Below are 5,000 nucleotides of genomic sequence, written 5' to 3' on the forward strand. Positions count from 1 at the left end.
CATGTGACTCGCGGTTTCCATAGCAACGTAGGCCGAGGTGATTAATGACCCAAGACCTGACGGAATACTCTGCCCCCCTCTACCTGGACGTGAGGATATTGATTGGGAGGCTTCCACGTCTTATGCGTTACTGCTGGGAGCATCTGCCTAATCTTTTATCCTTTTTTTTATTTTCTTTTTTTATTCTTAGACTAAAATTGCCTTGTGTTTAGGTCTGTTCCTCAGTTGTTATATAAAATTTGTGGTAGGATGCATACGTTAACATAATAGAAAGAAAGTAAGAAAGAACAAAGAAATTAATTCAACGGTGTTGGAGATCTCTGCCAACCGATAAGCAACTGTTCTTCAAGAAATTTTAAAAGAACTTCGTGTAGTGTGCGTAGGGGCGAGGTTCCTTCAGCAGAACGTAATTATCTGCCGCTAAACAGGATATTTTTAAGACAATCTTGTTTCTGAATGGAATCATAAAAATTTGCTCTTCATACGTCTTCGTGTGAATAACATCACCAGAACCAGCCCAAGCCATTATAGGGCCCTGAGCAGGATTGATTTGGGCCCCCCTGATTGATTTGGGAGACCCCTGATTAATTTTGGGGGCCCCTGATTAATTTGGGGGACCCTAATTGATTTGGGGCCCCCTAATTGATTTGGGCCCCCTAATTGGTTTGGGGGCTCCTGGTTGATTTTGGGCCCCCTGGTTGATTTTGGGGCCCCCTAATTGATTTGGGGGCCCCTAATTGATTTTGGGCCTCCTGGTTGATTTCGGGGCCCCCTAATTGATTTGGGGGCCCCTGATTGATTTTGGGCCCCCTGGTTGATTTTGGGGGCCCCTGGTTGATTTTGAGAACCCTTGCTTTATTTGGGAGGCCCCCTGATTGTTTTTGGCGCCCCCTGATTTATTTGGGGGCCACCTTATTGATTTTGGGGGGCCCCTGATTGATTTGGGGGGGCCCTTCATTACCACCACCACCAACGGTGCTGAACTATTAATTGTGCTTGATCATCTCATGCAGTAGACGTTCTAATGGTGTTTCAAGAATTTTTATTTCCCATTTTCAATTAATTGGAAAATTTCCAAACGTTCTTGGGGGCTCTATGATGGCGTGGGAGCATCAAGCAGCCGCTTAGTTCGCTTAAGCCTTGGGTCAGTATTGAATATCCCTTGTCGGCATTCATCACGAAGACGCCCTTCCAGAACTGGATTGCGATGGATTGCCCCCGTGATAGAATGGGTATGGGGGGGGGGGGGAGGATTTCCCTCATCTGAATAAAACCATTTGGCAATCCTTCCTTTTCCGCCATATTCGCCCCCATGTATCTAAAGCTATTCACTTCCTCCAGTCTCTCTCCCTTAATACTCATTTCCTATTTACTGTTATGCTCTCCCCTGTATGGGACAGAAACATTGGACATAAGAGAAGAGAAGAGTTTAAATATGTTTAAGATGAAATGCCTGAGAAGCATGGTAGGGGTTACTAGGCTAGATAGAGTGAGAAACGAGGAGGTGAGGAGGAGAGCGGAGGTGAAGAGGGCGTTGGGAGATAGGGTTGATGAAAGAATATTAGGATAGTTTGGACACATGAAGAAAATGAGTGAAGAAATATTAGGAAAAGAGGTGTGGGAAGCAGAGGTGGATGGCGTGAACATGAGAGGACGACCAAAGATAATATGGATGAGATAAAAGGGGAATTGGGAAAGAGAGGAATGTCTGTTGAGGAAGGAAGGGAGAAGACAGAAGATAGGGGTGAGTGGAGAATGGTTGTGTATGGATGATGCTGTGATGCATAGAAGGGAGTGGGTGGGGGATGGGGGTGAGGGAGTATGTGTGAATGATATTTTGACACAGCCCGAAGGGATTTCTCCCCGTCTTCTCTTTTTCTGCATGAGGGGACGGAGAGGGGGGCCGCCGATTAAATGAAGCGGCCTTGTTGTGGATGTGCTGTCTTGCTGCTTTGCTTCTAACCCAGGATAGTGGGGGAGATGCAGGGGTGACCCGTCATCCAGTAGGAGCCAAGAAAAAAGAGGGAGAGGTGGTGACTGGGAGTGGAGTATGTGGGGATGAAATGGATGGAAGTGGATTTATGCCTTTGACTTTGGCTACCTTCCTTGTAAGGGGAGAAAAAGCCCTTGCTATGTGTATGTATGTATTTATCTATTTATATTCATTAATTCATTTATCATTTTATTGATCTATTCATATATCTATTTATTTAATTTATTTGTCTATTTGTTAATTTATTTTTGTCCGGGAAGTTTCTGATACATAAATCAAGCACTCGAGAAATGATGGCTCTAATTCGTTTTCCAATTAGTTGATAATTGATTAATTAATCAATTGATTGATTCAATGATTTCTAATTAGTAAGATACCTACATACAAAATCTGCGACAATTTAATGTCTTCACACCTTCACATCTTTCGGAATGGTGACATAAATGGTGATAGCCAACACCGATTTGGTTCCAGAAAGTTCTTTTCAGATTAGGAGACGTTCCAGAGGACATTTCAAGTCACTCAGTTTCTACAGCAACGACTTTAAACTGGACAAATTTAGATTTAAGAAGGAAATAGGCAAGAATTGGTTTACTAATAGGGTGGTCAACGAATGGAATAGACTTAGTAACCATGTAGTGAGCGCTGAAACTATCAGTTGTTTCAAGAAACGGTTAGACAACTTTATGGATGGGGATGACAGGTGGTGATGGATATGGAGCTGCCTAGTGTAGGCCTTATGGTCTCTTGCAGTCTCCTTCATTCTTGTGTTCTTATGTTCTCTGCAGATATTTTTTTTGTGACTGTTCCCAGACGATTTGACTCAATCATGGGATCTGTGTCTTCTGTATTTTGTTTGAATATCGTTTGATTGTACTTGGCAGGGAAGATTCCATGGACTTTGTAGCGCCAAAAGATATGTTTTACCTTAGAGACGGCCCTCACTTGGTTGGTATCTATAGATAGTGGGGATTCTGTCAATATTTGTAATATTGACACCCATGACCTGTCTTATGCTTTCACTATCAACCATAGATCATCTTGGTGTCGTTCTAGGACAGCGTTTCATAACCTTTTCCGACCATAGACCCACTTTTGTCACGTCTAAGCAGTCCAGCACCCCTATCCTGTTATCAGAAGGATAAAAGAAAGTGAAGTGTACTGCTTGACGATTTATTTTCTTGATTCCTTAGAACTGAAACAGATTGTAGAAGAAATAAGAACACCCTAGAAAAATAAAACAGCATGGAAGAAGTCAAATATGCACAATTAGGTAATCGATGATACATATATCAATGTGATTTTTGTGTGTAACACTTCCCATCACCCCCTATAATTGATTTCAGCACCCCAGGTTGGGAAACGCTGTTCCAGGACATTTGGTATCAAACGGTCACGGTCAGTATTAACAAAATCAATCCAAAGTTTCTTGGCTGAATAAAACCAACATGTGGCAGGTAGAACAAGGAGAGTCAAATTCAAATAGGTTTGATCCCTTAATGTCGCGAGAAGTTTTCCTTGGCAGAATAAGATCACTTGGTATGAGATCAAACAATTATATGGATCAAATGTCTCTTCCAGCCACCGCTATTTTCATAAATCTTATTCTGTCATATATAAAACAATTTTATTCAGGCAAAGGACTGCAAATAAGAAGTATACATTCTAGGGAAACTTTCCTCGTTTTCTATAGAATCATTTTGCCATTTTTTGAAGTGAACCACCTCCTAGTCATCGAGAGACAGATAGAGAGAGAGAGAGAGAGAGAGAGAGAGAGAGAGAGAGAGAGAGAGAGAGAGAGAGAGAGAGGGAGGGAGAGAGAGAGAGAGAGCTGGCTTCTGCCCTACACATTTTCTGGAGCTTCTGTCAGCCTAAGATACCCAATAATGACGGCGAATGCATTTTTTTTACGACGAAGATTCTCCTATAATATTGCATCAACTCCAAATGTTGTATATGATATCCAAAATATATATTTGTATATATATATATATATATATATATATGTGTGTGTGTGTGTGTGTGTGTGTGTGTGTGTGTGTGTGTGTGTGTGTGTGTGTGTGTGTGTGTGTGTGTGTGTGTGTGTGTGTGTGTGTGTGTGTGTGTGTGTGTGTGTGTGTGTGTGTATTTGTGTGTGTGTGCGCGTGTGTGTGTGTGAGTGAGTGAATTTATGACAAATGGAATTAGAAGCCACGCCACCGGGACTCGAACCTTTGGCTCTCTCTCTCTCTCTCTCTCTCTCTCTCTCTCTCTCTCTCTCTCTCTCTCTCTCTCTCTCTCTCTCTCTCTCTCTCTCTCTCTCTCTCTCTCTCTCTCTCTCCCCGTTTATGCATCGGCTTCCCCTACTAAGTCTTCATGTAGATGTGAACTCGAGACGCCATCATCTCCTCTACGATTTTATCTACACCGGAGGTTCCTGAGGAGCTAATGACCTTTCCATTAGAGTCCGTCCTCCCTTCCAGCAGACTCTTCCTTCCAGGGCGAACTCGAGAACGCTTAACAATTTTTCTTCATTAGATGGTACCCGATCGCATATGAATACAAAAGCTCATGAATATCATCGTGTATACGGACAGATACGCAAGTAGACGGGGAACTGGGCTCGGCGTTAACAAAGGCAGATAAGGGACCAAACAAGCGTCGTTCTTTGCATGTACCACTAGGAGAGGAATGGGGGTAAATGCGTGTTTGTAAACATTTGTGAAAGAAAAGAAAACCGGCCACAAAAAATGACATCAATGACGCTAACAGAAAAATACATAATTTCATATTACAATCTGTGTGTGTGTGTGAGAGAGAGAGAGAGAGAGAGAGAGAGAGAGGGGGGGGAGGGGACTCCGACGGACCTTGACAGACTACGGCAGACTCCGACGGACCTTGATAGGCTCCAACATACTCCGACGGACCTTGACAGACTACGGCAGACTCCGACGGACCTTGATAGGCTCCAACATACTCCGACGGACCTTGACAGACTACGACAGACTCCGACGGACCTTGATAAACT

The sequence above is a fragment of the Oratosquilla oratoria genome, chromosome 1 (assembly GCF_046742065.1).
Source record: "Oratosquilla oratoria isolate Oo_2021 chromosome 1, ASM4674206v1, whole genome shotgun sequence".
NCBI lineage: Eukaryota > Metazoa > Arthropoda > Malacostraca > Stomatopoda > Squillidae > Oratosquilla > Oratosquilla oratoria.